The 18,535-nt window shown below is 42.4% G+C and overlaps 1 protein-coding gene across 3 annotated transcripts in view; it reads right to left on the reverse strand.

Moving 5' to 3' along the window:
- Ncoa3 (nuclear receptor coactivator 3) overlaps positions 1 to 18,535 on the reverse strand; it is an 83,865-nt gene that overhangs the window by 35,462 nt on the left and 29,868 nt on the right. The window contains exon 2 of one of the 3 annotated variants that reach the window (XM_057780447.1): positions 7,718 to 7,798. The exons of the other annotated variants lie outside the window; for them this stretch is intronic. The gene's annotated coding sequence lies outside the window, so the exon portion shown is untranslated. The remainder of the gene's footprint in view (positions 1 to 7,717; positions 7,799 to 18,535) is intronic. 3 annotated transcript variants of the gene reach the window in all.

Here is an 18,535-nt window from a genome sequence, read left to right on the forward strand (position 1 = left end):
GTCACCACAAATTAATCTAAAAACTTAATCTTACAATATCAAATTCAAAGGTTTTTTACAAGTGATGGTGACTCACGCCTTTAATCCCAGGAGGAAGAGGCAGGTGGATCTCTGGAGTTCCAGGACAGCCATGGGTACACAGAGAAACCTGCCTGAGAAACAGAAGGGAGATGAGGAGGAGGCAGAGGAGGAGGAAGGTGACCAACTCCCCAGGGCATGTGCACATGCGCACACTAAATCTCATAAAACTTAAAATGAAACTCCTTGTCACGTATGTACTGGAACTCCAGTACTTGAAAACAGAGAAGCATCTGGAAGGTAATCTTGACTTCCAACGCAGTTTGAGTCTATCCTAGGCAGCACCACAAACCCTGTCTCAACACAAGTATGAAAGGTAATTCTACTGGCAGTGACAAATAACCACCAGGCATATAAACATAAATTATATTAGGTACTACAGTAAGTCTTGCTGGAACTCAGTGACTGATGTGATCAACGGAGGAATGGCTGAGTACATGTACACACACCAACACACTCACTTGCACATCACATGTGTGGATTTCCCTCTTAAGATTGGAGGGGGTGAGGAGAAGGGTGTGTGGAAGGAGTGGAGGGGAGTGGGAGGAGGGGAACTGGGAATTTGGATTAGTATTTTTTAAAGTAATAAAATAAGATAATAATAATAATGTAATGTCAGGTTTCAGAGCTTTGGCTATGTCTGTTTCTTAAAATAACCTTTGTCTCCAAGAAATGCATTTCCAGACGGCATGTTCTGGTTTCCTGCAGCTGACAATCAGACCCTAATCCCATCAAGGACTTTCCATGTTGCACTGAAATGCATGGCTTGACTTCATGACTACACAGGTTTTCTATTATTATTTGTGGTGCCAAGCACTGGGTCTTGAAGCTGACATTTCAAATATAGATATATTTACTTTCAAATAGAAAGTAAATGTATAATTTCACTATACAGTCTATTAAAATCTACATTCATTCATATCAATCATTCATCAGAAGTCCTTCAGTAACGAAAGGTACTCATGGTATTCATGGTCAAGTTCAACATTATGACTTCAGGTGAAAGCTCAAAGTTTATCATGGCAATAACATCAGATTTTGCCCCTACAGTCCTGCTCTCCACACGGCAGCACACAACTCCAGTTCCTCTTCTGACCTCTAAATGCGCCATGCACGCACATGATGCACAGAGATCAAGTGCAGGCAAACACCCACAAAGCAAAAATTAATAAATCTTTTTTTTTTTTTTTTAAGTGTTTCGGGCTGAACAGATGGCTCAGCCAGTAAAACGTTTGCCTGAACTCAATACCCCAATCCACATAAAAGCCAGGGGCAGTGGTGGGCATTTGTAATCCCTCCATGTGCGGGGGAAGGGGGAAATGGGAAATGGACAGGGGTGTGTGGTATGCGTGTGCACGCGCACACACGTGTCTAGAAATGCAAAGACAGTAGAACTACATCTGTATGGGGCCACTGTGTCTTCTGCAGTCTGACCATGCTCTTGCAGCAAGCCAGTGTGATCTGCACACCAATGGGGCTGGGACTCTGATGGGTCCTGGTACCTGAGGCCTGTGCCCACCACAGAAAGCACTTCTTTCCTTGACGAGCTTATCAACACACGATGGACTCTGTGCTTTATTCTAAAACCCCTTTTAGCTATCACCACAATCAGATTTTAAAAGCTAAGCAACAAAATTAAAAATTATTTCAGTTCTACTCATGTCATCTTTCAGAACACTTTTCCACAGTTATCTACAGGGCTTTGTTCCTCTAATTCCCTCTTCTACATTCTGGTCACATTTCAGAGTATGGAAATTAAAGAAAGGCTGGCTCACAGGTGACATTGCAAGACCACAATGTGAAGATGCTGTATTTTTACTCTAATGGTTTTAAAGCTAGACCAAACAGAAGCTCTCATAGAAATGAATCAAACATCCTGCACTACTCACTTTCGATGCTTGTGTACTCACAATGTATTTAATACACAAAACCCACTAAAATGTTTAGTTTCTCGTATTAATGATAAGTAATGCATTTTATTTGAAGCTTAGAAACACATCTTAAGCATGTGTGCACATGAAAAGCTTTAAAGTTGCTTGAAAATGTGAAAAACAAATAAGATTTGTTAGCCTTGCTCAATGTCAGCTGCCATGCGCTCCTGTCTGATGCATACTATTTCACAAAGCAAAGACCTAGAAGAGGCAATTTGGAATCCACCAGCTGCAGACACTGATTACATACAGCAAATTCTACCCAAGGTCAGACGTGTAGGTTTTCAATATCAACTTCTAAATAGCTCTGTACCTTTGTTTTGCCTTTTGAGACAGGGTCTGTGTACCACTGACTAGCCTGGAGTTTGCTATGTAGAGCAGACTAGCCTCATAGAGAGCTACTTGCCTTTACCACCCGAGTGTGGGATTGACAGAGTGTTCAGCCACACCCAGACTAACGTTCTTTTGAAAATAGATTTAGAAATGAAAAATGCTAGGAAAATAATTACAAGTGTGGCCCCTACAAGCTACAACCACTTATAAGACTATTTTCATTAGTTCATTCTGCAAATTGTTAGGCTGGGTACCTTCTATAGGTACTATAAGAAGTATATTATCACTGACCTGAAGGCTTATTTTGTATTTTTGTATGTTCTGTGTGTGTGTGTGTGTGTTGAACTCAAGAGCCCCATGGATACACCAAGGCAAGCACTCTATCATCTAAGCTACAACCTGTGTCTTTGATCCAATTTTTTTTGTGTATTTGTCTATGTTAAATAAAACTCTTTCATGAACAAAAACAAAAATTTTATCCAATTCTACAGGAAAAAAAAAAAAACAACAGTGACTGTATTAACCAAAGATGAGTTTAGAGCTGAAGAGAAGATGTTCAGTGCTTGAAAGCACTTGTTCTCTTGCCAAGGACCCAGGTTCATTTCCCAGCGGCCACACAGTAGCTCACATTCATCTGTAAGCCCAGTTCCGGGGGGGGGGGGGGGGGGGGGGGGGGCAACAGACCACACATGTGGCACATACACACATGCAGGCAAAACATTCATAATCATAAAATAAGTAAGCCTTAAAAAAAGATAAATTTGCATGTCAAGAGAGGTGCCACACTGAATACACAGATAAAAACATGGAGTTTGGGGACAATCTGGGCTATTATAGAAAGATCCTGTATCAAAAAATACATATATGCAAATGAATTCTAAAGTATTCATTACACATTCCAAGAGTGCCATACTTATAGGAAACTTCTTCAACTGCAGGTCTAACTTCAGTAATGGAAAATTCCTGTCAAGAGTTGTTTGTTTAAAGCATCTTATACAGTATGTGATTTCTGTTCAGTAAGCCATAGCAGTGTACACTTATACTCCCAGCACTTGGGAAACTCAGGCAAAAAGACTGTTCAAGAGGTCAGTCTAAACCACAGACAAGTACCAGATTAGCCAGGGTATCAGAGCCAAAACTGCATCTCAAAAAGCTTAAAGATAGTTACAATAAAGTAAGCTGCTATTATTAAATTTATTTGAGGGTAAGGGGTTGATGTACATGCCAGTGCGTGCCATAGCACAACATAGCACTCACTTGGTTAAGGCAGTGTCTTCTGCTTCTACATCTAGCTGCCCTGGTGATGGAGGTGGGTCTTGTATTAATCTGTTGCTTTTATTGGTTAATTAATAAAGAAACTGCCTAGGCCCATTTGATAGGCCAACCCTTAGGTGGGTGGAGTAAACGGAAGAGAATGCTGGGAGAAAGAAGCTGAGTCAGTGAGTCGCCATGATTCTCCCACTCCAGACAGACACAGGTTAAGATCTTCCCTGGTAAGCCAGCTCATGGTGCTACACAAAATATTAGAAATGGGTTAGATCAATATGTAAGAGCTAGCCAATAAGAGGCTGGAACTAATGGATCAGGCAGTGCTTAAAAGAATACAGTTTCTGTGTAATTATTTCAGGGCATAAGCTAGCCATGCGGGCGGCTGGGTGCCGGGGACGCAGCCCCGCCACTCTTATTACAACACCCTGGAGCTTCATTCAGGGAGCTTCTGTCTCCACCTCTCATCTCAGCTTATGAGTTCTGAACTACAGATGGAGGCCACTGCACCTGGCTTTTCAGGGGTGGGGCTGTGTTGTGGAAATGACACTCAGGTTATCAGGCTCATGCAGTTAGGCCTGTCACCTGAGCCATCATCTTGGCCCAAAAGCTACATTATATTCAAAATATTGAATAAATTCTAATGAAGCCATGCCAAAAAAGATATGATGTTACAAAATTTAATTATGCAGAATACAATCTTATAAACCATCATTAAATTTAAAAGGGAAGTATATTCGACCAATTTATTATTATTATTAGTGTTTAAAGCTAAACAAGGAGTTGGAGAGGTGGCTTAGCAGTGGCTACTCTTGTGTTTTATTCCCAGCACCCATATGATAGCTCACAATTATCTCTAATTCCAGATCCATGAGTTCTGATGCCCTCCTCCGGACTCTGCAGGCACTACATGCATGTGGTGCATAGACATACAAGCAGGCAACACCCAAACACATTAAATAAATCAGATCATACAACACACAAAATAATGCTCATTAGTGTCTTAAATTTTAAAACAGTTCATCTGACATGGTGTAGATACACACACACTATTTATTACTCCCATTTCATCCTACAGAACAGGGGGCTAGAAGAAGGGCTGTAACAGAGAGAGAACAAACTCACTAACACTGGTGAAGTTCAGCACCACATCAACACAACACAGGAAAAGAACTGGACGCCTGAGTCACAATATCAGGAATTTCACTCTTCCTCACAGACTGCCCTCTGTGAGGAAGAGTAAGCAAGCCACTTAATGCCAGTCAGTTAACTATCATTAGAACCAGCTGGGTTGTCTTTGTTCTGGTTTTCTTTTTAAGAGAGAAAAAATATGGGGGGGGGGGGGGGGCACAGAAGATTATGGAGGAGAATAGATATGATAGTCTGTTTAAAAAAAAAAAAAACACACACACAACTTTCTTGGGGCTCAGCAGTGGTTGTGCATGCCTTTAACCCCAGCACTCGGGAGGCAAAGGCAGGCAGAGCTGAGTTTGAGGCGAGCCTGGTCTACATGACAAGTTCCAGGACAGCCAGGGCTACATAGAGAAATCCTATCTCAAAAAAAAAAAAAAAAAAAAAAAAACAAACTTTTGCTAGCTTGGAGGAGAGGCCCAAGAGCCCCAGTAATAATCCTAACCACACCTACTAAAACTTCATTCTACCACCTTAGCAGGTCACCAATAGCAAACCAAAGACTGTACTCTTCATTTGTTCAAGTTCAGAGTGGGAGGTGTTTAGGTCTGGCTTTTGTACATAAGGTCTGTGGTTCCAGGCTGTCCTGGAACTCACAATGGAACTGACCGGGCTCAGTCTCCTGATGCTGGGGTTACAGGCATATGCTAAATCACAAACAATCCAGTATTAACACCCCCACAAATATCTCCTTTAAAGGGGAATATTAGCATTCAGCACTGTGCTGTGCACAAGAACAGTGCTTAAAGGGTTGTAGGAAGAGCATCATTGAGTTCAAAGCCAGCCTGGGCTACAGAGTGAGGCCCTATCATCTTCTCCAGGCTGAGCTACATAGTGAGAATGTTACTTTCACTAGCAAGCTTGTACTTTAATGAGTGGGGAGAAACATTAAGTAGATAAGAGTCTCTACATGAAGAACCAGATCTGTCAACCACAAAAACTTAGAGTTGGAAAGAACTGAGCGTTGTAAAGTGTACAAATTGATCATTATGAAAACTTATGAAAGACCACAGTCCTGTTCCGCTAGCTTCTCTACTACAAACTGGCCATCTGTGCTTCCTGGCTTTACGCTGAGAGTCACTCTCTCTAGGCAGGCAATTGGCAGGATTAATGATTCATACACCCCAAAAGAAAATAAGACTGAAAACAGTCAGTTAAGCTGTTTGGCTTTAAGGCAGCATCTTTTCTAAGTTCCCATAACTAGGGCTTGTATTTAATAAGATAGCATATAATCAAAGTAACATTTCTCAAATTAAAATGAAGGGCAGGGGTAAATACAGCCTAGCAGTCATTCCTCTGCCAGTGATATTTTGTTCACATTGATTCACTATAACCAGGAGACCTTTTAATTTTTTTTGTTTGTTTTGTTTTTTGAGACAGGATTTCTCTGTAGTTTTGAAGCCTATCTCTTGTAGGCCAGGCTGGCCTCGAACTCACAGAGATCTGCCTGCCTCTGCCTCCCGAGTACTGGGATTAAAGACACGCACCACCACTGCCCAGCTCTTTTAATGATATTTTGCATGTGTAGGTAAAGGACAACTTGGGGACATCTCCCCCAACATACGGGTCTCAGATTAAACTCAGGTTGTCAGGCTTGGCAGCAGGTGCCTTTACCAGCTGAGCCATCTCACCAACCCATCAGGAGAACTTTTAGAATGAGAATTTTAGTTAAGTGTTACATAAAAAGACAACTAAAATCTACTCCATCTACACTGTGCTTCTGCATCCACTACATTGAGAGGGTTCATCTTGACTGGCAGCTTGATTGGACTGAGCCACCAGTGCCTAGGGTTTTCATGAGCCCTTCGGGGTACATCTGTGAACTCTCTTGCAGAGCTGGCAAGTGAACAGTGAAGGACAGGGTAAAGGACGGTCCTGACTGTAGGTGGCACCATCCAATAGGCCAAAGAACCATACAGCAGGAAAGCGAGGAGGGCGCCTACAAGCTCTGGATTAATTCAGAAGTATAAACAATACAAACGGAAATCAGGATAGGTGCCTAACTAATTGGGGGTTTAGACTGGTGGCTTAACATGTGAAGCTTTGAGCATTCTCAGCAGGTGGCTATAAGCTGAGCAGTACCCCAGGCACTGTCCCTTTTTCTCTGTAAACAGGAAAAGGAACATAAGAAAATCTTGCATCAAAATTACAAACACACAGAAACAACAGATAAGGAAGCAGCAAGGGGACACGGCAAGTGAGAACTGCCGCTCCAAGTTACAGCTCTTGACCTAGAGAAGGCTAAACTTAGAAAGTGAGACAAAAGGACAGGAAAATAGCAAACTAGATAAAGCCTGTTTAGTAACGTATCCAAGGAGGGTGGGATTCAAATACCCAGATTTCAGGACTGACTAAGCAAGAACTGGTAGGATAATACACACTTAGCTGGGCAAAGTGAACAGCTTTCTAAGCAATCCAGCAGCTTTTCCGATTTTCATTTTACTATTATGATGTAATATTAAAGGTTAAGAACGGAGCTAGATAAAATGTCATTTGTCTGCACAAGCGATCTGGGGGAAATAGCAAACATGAGTGGCGGCTGATTTCAATTTGCTTTTTAGACAGGGTTCACCTTGTAGTCCTGGCTGGCCTGCCTCTGGAGGGACTAAAGCATGTTCCACCACCCACTCCAGGCAGATTCCAATTTTAACCGAAAACCTTAGAATATTCACACACAGAGGCAAGCAGGGCTGCTGCTTTCCCTCCTGTCCCCACAGAGTATGTTTCTCTGTATACTATAGACAAACATACACCTATGTGTTTGTTCAACCAAGTCCACTTGCTGAACCATCATCGAAAGAAGCACATTAAGCACAAAGCAAGTTAAAGACACAAAGCAAAAGGCAAAGCCTTCAGGCAGTTCAAGTAAAAAAGAAAATTACAACAATCAAGTCAAGGAAAGTGCATGAATTACCTACCTGGCCGCCCAGTCAGTGAGGTTCAGGTAGGAGCTTATTTTTACCGATCTCTGAGTCTGTTGTTCAACAAATCTTTTGATCCTAAGGACAAAATGGGTGTGTGTGAATTTTATTGTCTTTTCTTCAAATTAAGCATTATTATTATTGTTATTATTATTATTCCCAACTCTCCCTTCAGCATGAGAAAGCCATTACATGATGGCTCCTCTGGGAATCAGCATAGATGCCTTTTTGACCATATCAATACTTGCAATTTTTAGCTGGGCGGTGGTGGCACACGAATTTAATCCCAGCTCTTAGGAGGCAGAGGCAGGCGGATCTCTGTGAGTTCGAAGTCAGCCTGGTCTACAAGAGCTAGTTTCAGGACAGGCTTCAAAGCTACAGAGAAATCCTGTCTCGAAAGAAAGAAAAAAAAAACTTGCAATTTTTATTTTTTTAAAAAAAGTTAAGCACAGCATTCACAATGTGATGGTCATAGATGACAGCAGGGTTTCTGCTGGGCACCACCACCTACACCAATGCCCATGAGAAAGGATCAATCTGACTTCAAACCATTTACTACAGTCACTTAATGCTTTATAAATATGTAGTCCTAGGCAAGGCAACCTGAAAAATACAACAGCCTTTAGGGGAAAGAAAAAAAAACAGCCAGGCGGTAGTGGTGCACACCTTTAACCCTAGCACTTGGGAGGCAGACAGATCGAGGCAGTCTGTTGAATTAGTTCCAGGACAGGCTCCAAAGCTACGAAGAAACCCTGTCGAGAGAGAGAGAGAGAGAGAGAGAGAGAGAGAGAGAGAGAGAGAGAGAGAGAGAGAGAGAGAGAGAGAGAGAGAGAGAGAGAGAGAGAGGCAGGCCAGCCTCCTTCAAAAGTTTATCCTCTCATTTTGTCTACATTCTCCTCCCCAAAACACTCTAGGGAAGGGGATAGGATACGGCAGGCTGGTTACTAACTACCCCAACACCAGGGAAGATGGGGTCCTGCTGATGGATGCAGCAGAGTCTGTAGAGGGGGCCCTTTGATGGCTAAGGGCATACACTGCTCTTACCCGAGTTGGTTTTCTAATACCCTTGTCAGGTTACTCACAGCCACCTATAACTCCTGATCTCTGGCCTCAAGGAGCACTATGCTCATGTTCGGATACACACATAATCAAAAATAAAAATAAATACTATTAAAAAAGAAATCATAGTGCCACCATTAACTGGGGAGAAGCAAAAGCAGGCACAAACAGGCACTAAAGTTTCTGAAACAAAAGTGATGTCCATGAAATTGGCATTAGATGAGCATCAAACAGGCAGGGACGAAAAAAGCACCACAACATGAGTAATCCTGAAGCACTGTTAAAATGGAAATTAAGACAAATCCAAAACTGTTCATGAAACAGGCAATCTCTGCAAATATTACCCGGATTTATTAAATGTCTTGCTAATTCTTCACAGTAAATGACAAAAGTACAACCATATGGTCTGCAGTCCCAGAGTTAAAAAGGCAAAGGCAGGAAGATGGCGAGTTCCAGGCCAGCCTGGGCTACACAGCCAAATCCTCTCTCAAAAACAGGGTTGAAGCCAAAGTTCACTATGAGGGCTTGCCAGTGTGCACAAAAGCCCAGATCCAACCCCAAGACCACCACACCCCAAAAGGCAAAGATGATCAAAACACATTTAACAGGATGTCTTTATTATTTGTGTGTGTGCACACGCGCATGCATCCCTATATCCCATGACAGAAATATGGATGTTAAAGGACAACTTTCAAAAACCTGTTCTCTCCACCATGGGCCCAATTTCAGTTCATCAGTCTTGGCAACAAACACCTTTACCCACTGAACCATCCTGCCAACTCCAGTAACACTTTATATAATATTGGTCATTTGTAGCCAGGCAGTGGTGCCACAAGCCTTTACTCCCAGCACTAGGGAGGCAGAGACAGGCGAATCTGAGAGGCCAGCCTGGTCTACAGAGTGAGTTCCAGGATAGCCAGGGCTACAAAGGAAAACAAAAAGAAAGAAAGAGAGGGAGAGAGAGAGGAAGGGAGGAAGGGACGGAGGGACGGAGGAAGGAAAGGAGGGAGAGAAAGAGGAAAGGGGAAGAAAGAAAATATTGGTCATTTGTCTAAAAATTACATGGAGGACAGGATACATAATAGAAATGCATAAAAGGCAATTGAAAGTGAAAGCTTTTAGCTCAGCACATGCAGGAAGTAAAGCCAGGCATTCTGCTGAACAGTCAGTCTCCAGCCTCACAGAAACCAGGGGACACGGAGCGGAGCAGGAGGAGATCAGGTGGACTAGAGCAAGCACAATGGCACACAGCATGAAAATATAATGAACCCAGAACTGTGTATGCTAACCTAAAACATTAAAAGCTTTATTATTTTTTTAATGCGGGGTGTGGTGGCGGCCACACCTTTAACTCCAGCATCAGGCTAGCCAGTTACACAGTGAGTCTAAAAGTTGTGGAGGCAAGCCATTCTGCTTCTACGTGCCTAAAGGCTAAAAGACCACAAAATCCTAATGGCAGGGCAGTGTGTGAACTGGCTGAGCTCAAGTTAGTAAGGAACTGGTTAGAAGGGGAGCAACATGTCAGCAAGCTGCTTGCAGCTGCTTGCTCTGCTGCTCTTCCCTCTCTTCCTTTCTCTCTGTCTCACCCACTCTCTGGCTCTCTGAAAAGCTGGGTAGAGCCTAGCACACTAAATAAATACAGCAAAGGGGGTGGGAGTGGGGGTGGGCGGTGAGCAGGCTCCACCAGTAGAAGGCTTTCCACAGGAACTGCTACAGGGTCAAAAGTTTACAGTGGTTTCAATTTCACCTTTTAGCAGCCAATCAGGAAACAGAGACTGCAATGACCCTCGGGCTGCAGGAGCATTAACTCCCTGGCTACCGAGCCCGCTGCTGCTCCTCCAAGGCCTCCTCTCTCAAGAAGCAGGAGAGGTAAAATGGCACCCGACAACCCTAAATTCACGTGACAACTTTATTTTAAACAGGAGTTTAAGAAGAAAAATGATTTGATAATTATCCTCTTTCTCCTTCAAGTCAGAGTTTATCTTAAGAGCATCCAATAAACCAATCAATAACGCTAGTAAAGACAAAGAATCAGGGAAGGTTAAGAAAATATTTTCCTCCTTGAGGCTTCAATTCTACCAACAACCTACAATGATAGAAGATGATACCGGTTTAGTTCCCTATAAATGCTTTAAAAAGAAAACCTCAGTAAATGAAGCCCATTAATTATAGTGTTTAGGCTCCCACTCCCTAAGGTCATTGATACAAACTGCCGTGTGCTGTCCTTTTCACAAGAGGAGTCTACAGAAATATAGCTAGAGCTCCTAAGGAGTCATTTGTCTCCCTCTACTCTTCTCGCCAAGCCCTCCAGGACCCAGCACAGCCCTCTGCGCACAGAAAACTAAAAAGTAAAGCCTTTTGGCAATAGACAGAGCTGTCCTCCTAATCATTTTTTATAAGTTTCCGGCAAATGCAGAAAAAAAATCAATGCATTAATCCATTCACTACCATTGTCAGCATTCTGTACTAACAGTGAGCAGGGTCAAGATGAAGAGCGGGGGTGGGGGGGCAGGCAAGCAGACAAGAGTGCACAGGGGCATGAGTGTGTGCATGCGCACACACATATTCTCCCCCCCCCTCTGTACCCCACACACACACACCACCCCAGGACAATGAGGCAGGAGGATGCTAAAGCCAGGGAGCTTGAAGCAGCACTACTACTTGAAGCAGCATGACTACTTGGGATTGACGTTTGAGTTGGATTTTTTTGACTTGGTTTTTGTTGTTTGTTTTTAAGGGATGGTTGTAGGATGGGTTAAATCAGTTTCTCTAGAGCTCCAGGCCAGCCATGGCTACACAGAGAAACCCTGTCTTGAAATACCAAAAAAAAAAAAAAAAAAAGCAATCTCTCTCTCTTTGTCTGTTTCCAGTTCCAGTGGCTAAGCAGCAGTCCTTGTGTCTTAGCCTCAAAGTGCTGGAAATGCATGTGGGAGAGCCGCTATTCCTTAAAGCACACAAGGAGAACAGCTGTACACACTCTCCTACCAAAATGATCTACTAAATCCTAAATTTAGAGATAAGTTGATTTATAGACAGGAATATTTTCCTCATTGATATGTCAATTGGTTGAATTTTTTGCAGTTTTACAGGCCTGGATTTGAGACCCATACCAGCACCACCACTGAATACTAAAATGGGCCCATATAGTATGGTAGATTTTATCCAAACCAAGAATATCAAATAGCCAGCTATTTCTGAAACACCAGAAGTAAGGAATATATAGAAGTGCCTCACTTACCACACAACAGCCAAAGGCCCAGAGCACTGCAGACTGTCCTCACAGCACAGAAAATCTACACAGCAACTTGATGTACAAGGTTCAGACCATAATAAAATCAGGGATGATGTACATCGTTTTCAACTTGGACTTATAAAAGTAATTTTCTACTAATAATTTAATCCCATGATATAAATTTATAAATAAGTCTGATTTTTTTAAAATACATCTAGTTCAGTCTTTTTAAATACAGCTTGCAGAAGTGTGCACACTGTGCGTGCATTTAATTTGTTTTCTTTTTACAGGATGGCATCATTTTGAAGGAAAATGGATGCGACAAAATTTTACATCAAGTCAGCATGTTAGCCAGAAGCTTTTTTGTGTGTTCTGAATTTGATTAATACAAGCCAAGGTCACTTCCTGAACGATGCCTACCACTGCAGCTGCAGGCAAAGACTAGCACGCGGCTGGGGGGAGAAAGTGGGTGATAGTATTTAGTAACACTTGGATAGATTCCATTTCCACACAGTTATCTTGGCAAGATCCTGCAATATAAGGATGAAAAATATTTCTATTCCTTAATATTTAAACAGAAATGTAATTCAATATGCATAGTGCTCGTGTCAGAATTCTATCTAAAATGTCCTTCTTGATAATGTGCAAAAAAACATTTTAACTACAAAAAACTATACAAATAATACTAAATACCAAACTAAACTAACTAGCACTACAAGATGACCTGAACCTAGCGTGCAAATGCCTGAAGGAAGATCTAAGCCCTTACAGAGAACAGAATTAAACTCCCAGTTCCTTCACCCGGAACCAGAAAAGGCCCAAGTCACAGCAAAAATCCAAAACTTATTAGAAAATTCATGAAATTTTATTCTGACATGCAATTGAACTTTTACCTGTCAACATTATGCAAATGTAATTGTGTTTTAAATTCTCAGCGTATAAACTAATAGCAAGTAGAATAAATCCAGTTTCAGCAACAGGAATGTATCAATGTCAACGAGCATAGCTAGGAAACCTAAACACACTCCATACCCTGCCTGTAACACTCTGTGTCCTACACAGCTCAGAGCACTGGATAGCACACCAGGCAGAGTCAGGAAACCTACACCTTCCTGTAATTGTCTACAACAGCCTTTTTATTATAAAAGGATTGTTGCCTCGTTTTACTTTTCTTTTTTTTTTTTTAATATTTTTTATTATGTATACAACATTCCCTCCATATATGTCTGCAGGCCAGAGGAGGGCACCAGACCCCATTACAGATGGTTGTGAGCCACCATATGGTTGCTGGGAATTGAACTCAGGACCTTTGGAAGAACAGTCAGTGCTCTTAACCTCTGAGCCATCTCTCCAGCCCCTCATTTTACTTTTCAAATAACAATCAAGCTATGAAGTTCCAGCCACCTAGAATCAGCAAAGCGCCCATGCGGGTTTCTCGGTAACTTGTCTAATTTAAGTATATATTTATTTATTTCAGTTTTCCAAAACAAGGTTTCTCTCTGTGGCCTTGGCTGTCCTGGAACTTACTCTGTAGACCAGGCTGGCCTCAAACTCAAAGAATCCACCTGCCTCTGCCTCAAATTCTGGGATTAAAGATGTACATCACCACCACCCAGCCATTTTTTATTTTTAAAAATTTATACAATATTGACCATATTTTCCCCTTCTCCAACTCCTTTTATACCCTTCCACCTCCCTATGGTTTTATTTTATTTTATTTTATTTTATTTTATTTTATTTTATTTTATTTTGAGACAGGGTTTCTCTGTGGTTTTGGAGCCTGTCCTGGAACTAGCTCTTGTAGACCAGGCTGGTCTCGAACTCAGAGATCCGCCTGCCTCCGCCTCCCAAGTGCTGGGATTAAAGGCGTGCACCACCACCGCCCGGCCTCCCTATGGTTTTAGACTGGGTTTCTGTCTCATTATGTCCTCCAGGCTACCTAAAAAAATGGAAACACACACCGCCCTCCTTCCCCACTACAGGTTCCTAGGTTCTAGAATCTGGTGTACACCACTAGGCCCAGCCTTGTTTGTTTTTTTATGCTGGGGGTGGAGTCTTAACAGCTGCTCTACCCCTGAGCTGCATTCCTAGCCCACCAATGATTCTATTGTCTTGTGTTTCTTTTATGTAGAATAAGATCTCCCAAAGAAGTAGAGATTCGCCTGTCCCTGCTTCCCAGGTGATGGGATTAGCCAGGATTAACTGCCCGGCTTAAGTTATTAGTTCATAATGGTTAAGGTCTTGGCTATCTCTACTGGACCTATCAGCACCTTTCTTCTCTCTTCCCAGCCACTAGCTTGTGTGGTGCCTGTAGGTAATGGAATATCAGAGGTTGTGAAAGTGGGGGTGGGATGATCAACAATGGTCATCTGTCTTAAGTTTTTAAGAAGGACTTCCCAAGAATAACCCAGAACCAGGGATCAATACATCTGGATCCATTTTTATTATCTATTTATGTGCGCATGTGCACATTTTGAGGCAGAAAGAGGGCATCAGATCTGGAGTCATCTGAAGTTATAAACTGCCCAAAGGGAGTGCTGAGAACTGGGTTCTAATGCACTGAGAAAGCAGCAAGTACTCTTATCAACTGAGTCATCTCAAAAGGCCCAGAATTCATTTTTCAAAATATGGCATTTGGAGCTGACAAGATGGCTCGGCAGGAGAAGGTGCTCGCCATTAAGCATGATGGCCTTTATTCAATTCCCAGGACTCCTCAGGCATACACACACACACACACACACACACACACACACACAGCATACATTCACACAGACTGACATACAAACATACATAATTGGCCGGGCGGTGGTGGCGCACGCCTTTAATCCCAGCACTCGGGAGGCAGAGGCAGGCGGATCTCTGTGAGTTCGAGACCAGCCTGGTCTACAAGAGCTAGTTCCAGGACAGGCTCCAAAACCACAGAGAAACCCTGTCTCGAAAAACCAAAAAAAAAAAAAAAAAAAAAAAAAGCCAAAAAAAAAAAAAAAAAAAAAAACATACATAATTAAAAATAAAGTTTAAAAAAACCTCACCATAATAAAAGTTAAGCTTCAGATGGCCACAGACATAATCTGAAGTATCAAAATGAGTAAGTGGAACAACCCACTGAATAAAACACAGAAATCACAATAAGCACAGAACAAGCAGCATACAGAGCAGCTCTTCCTGGCAGTGAAAAGGCAGACAGTAGAGAAGGATTGATGCAACTAAAATATCAGCAGTCAGCAAAAAAAAAAAAAAAAAAAAATCAAAATTACTAATTTAGGAACCAAGGAAGCTAAAGAGACTGGGTTGAAGGAGGGTTGGGATATCTCCATAATCATACACTCAACACCCACAGATGGAACAGACAGCACCTCCTTAAGTAATCATGCAATGGAAAATGCAGCAAGTGCCCAACAATCAAAGTCAACATCACCAAAATACGCAGGGTGGTTGCTCATATAATTCCAGCAAGGAAGCCGGGCGGTGGTGGCGCACGCCTTTAATCCCAGCACTCGGGAGGCAGAGGCAGGCGGGTCTCTGGGAGTTCGAGGCCAGCCTGGGCTACAAAGGGAGTTCCAGGACAGGCTCCAAAGCTACAGAGAAACCCTGTCTCGAAAAACCAAAAAAAAAAAATAATAATAATAATTCCAGCAAGGAAGGAGGTGGGCTGGCTACACCCCACATTAGAGTCCAATCTGAAAAGGCCCTTTTGTCTTACATTATCTTTATATAGCTGCCCAGTCCATAAACCAGCCTACATCCTGGGAGTCAACCCTGGTTAGACTAAACGAGGGGAGCAGAGCAGTCCAACGGGACCAACAGTCCTCGTGCAGGCTGTGAGCACTGTGGCTACGATCTAAATACTGACCTAAAATTAGGGTATTTTAATGGGTGAAGGGTCAAGCTCAGACATAACATGCTTGGCTATCACATGCAAAGCCCTAAATTCAATCCCCAGAACTGAAAGGAAAAATAAAATAGGAGAAAACTATTTGATTTGTCTGTGACTGAGAAGACAGTTCCATCAGTGACTACTGCACCAGCACAAGGTCTGAGTTAGACCGCAGCATCATAGAAAATCAGGCACTGCAGCACACTCTAAATCATAGCACTGGGGAGACCGAGACGGGGAGCCCTGAGGAATGCCAGCCAGCCAATTTAGTCAAACCATCAAGCCTCAGATTCATTGAGAAATTCTGTCCCAAAAAATAAGATGAGGAGGCACTCTAGAAGACATGCAAGCTTTCATGACATACACAACTGTCCAACACATATGTGCCAAGGCACAGATAGACACTTTCACTCCCAAAAAGTATCTGAAAAATGACACATGCAAAATATAAAGAACTAAATTATAAAAAAAATAAATAAAAAGAAAATGAAAACCTAAATTTTAAAAGATGAGGCTGGAAGGGAAGGCTCAATCAACAAAGTGCTTGCCTTGCAAGTACAAGGATCTGTGCTCGCTACCCAGTACCCAGGTAAAATAAATGAACAGCCAAAAACAAACAAACAAACACATTGTGAGCTTGGTGGCACATTCTTTTTTTTTTTAAGATTTTTATTTATTATGTATATAGGTTTCTTCCTTCATGTATCCTGCAGTACAGAAGAGGACACCAGATCTTATTACAGATGGTTGTGAGCCACCATGTGGTTGCTGGGAATTGAACTCAGGACCTCTGGAAGAGCAGCCACTGCTCTTAACCTCTGAGCCATCTCTCCAGCCACCTTGGTGGCACATTCTTGTAATTCCAACACTGAGAAGGCAGAGACAAGACACAATCTGAGGGCTCATTGGTCAGCCAGGCTAGCCTAATTGCTAAGTCCTAGGCCGGCAAGAGGCCCTGTGTCAAAGGAAATAGATGACATTTCTATGGATGACATCTGAAATTATCCTTCCCTCCCTCCCTCCCTCTCTCACACACACACTCACACACTCAAGGGCAGGCAACATGGATCATCAGATAAAGGTGATTGCTCTCACACCTAAATAACCCCCTAAAGTCCACAGAGTAGGACCTAAGTTGTCTTCAGCCTGCCACAAACAGGCAAACGTGAAAAGATACTAAACCACAAATGCAATTAGTAACTGCAAATTTCCATGATAAGATACTAATACGCTGAACAGATTGGCCAAACATACAAAATAACAATGCTGAAAGCTGAGGAAAATGCAAACCAATGGGGCTTTAGTGTACAGTTTATTCTTATATAAACTAGGAAGGAAAAAGAAAAAAGGTGTATTTAAAACTTAAATTTTCCATCATATGGCAATAACACAATGTTTACAAAACTATAAAATTATAGTAGTAACACATTAACTTATTAGGAAGGAATCTCCTGTCAGCTCCAGCAGCTGATGAAGCATTCTGACAAGACATTCTCAGATATGCTAAAATCCCATCTGTCTTACAAGGCATAGCTCAACAAGGGTATTATAAGCAGATTTAAGCCAGTCTGGCTATGCAGCTAATTAGAGCCAAAATCTACTCAGATTTTTTAAAAGTCAATTCTCTAAGTCCTGTCACAGCATTTTAAACAAATAAAAACAGTCAATGAAAGCTACTGAAGTTGGAACTGGAGAAGGGACTATCACTTGCTGCTCTCCCAGAACCCAGGCTCAATTCCCAGCACCCACATGGTAGCTCACAATGGTCTTTAACTCCAGTTCCAAGGGATCTAAGGCCCTCATCTGACCTCAGTGCGCCCTGCCCACGAATGGTACACAAACATATATGTAGACATAATACCCATACACATAAAATGCAAAGAAAGCAAGCTAGCTACTGTAAGTTACTTTCTGACCAAGATATATAGTCATGTCCAGAAACTGCAGCAGTAAAGCTCATGTGTCCCACGTGGTGCTCCAACTGTCCCAGAACTCAGGATGTACAAGCTGGCCTTATGCTCCCTCTGCCTCAGCTTCTGGAGTGCTGCAACTAAAGCAAGTACCCAGCAAGTGAGATGCTCAGTGGGGAACAGGCACCTGCCATCAAACCTGACAACTTAGTTAAATCTGCGTCCGACCATCATGGAAAGATAGAACTCAAAAAAGTTGTCCCCTTACCTCCACATGTAGCCTGTGGTTCGTATGAACTCATTTGTTTCTTTTGGTTTGTTTTGTTTTTGTTTTGTTTTTCAAAACAGGGTTTCTCGGTAGCTTTGGAGCCAGTCCACTCACTTGGTAGACCAGGCTAGCATCAAACTCACAGAGATCCACCTGTCTCAGCCTTGAGTGCTGGGGTTAAAGGCACAGAAATTTAATTTTACATTTTTTTCCTTAAGTGGTGCCTTTAATCCCATCACTCAGGAGGCAGAGGCAGGCAGATCTCTGAGTTTGAAGCCAGCCTGGTCTACAGAACCAGTCAAGGCTATACAGTAAAACCCTGTCTGGTAAAAAACAAAACAAACAAACAAAAAAAAAAAACAGAGGAGGACGAGGATGAGGAAGAATTAGGGACTGAAGAGATGGCTGGGAGGTTTACGAGCACAGCCTGCTTTTCCAGGGAACTCATATTCCCAGCACCCACATGGTG

Source organism: Chionomys nivalis, chromosome 9, assembly GCF_950005125.1.
Source record: "Chionomys nivalis chromosome 9, mChiNiv1.1, whole genome shotgun sequence".
NCBI classification, from domain to species: Eukaryota; Metazoa; Chordata; class Mammalia; order Rodentia; family Cricetidae; genus Chionomys; species Chionomys nivalis.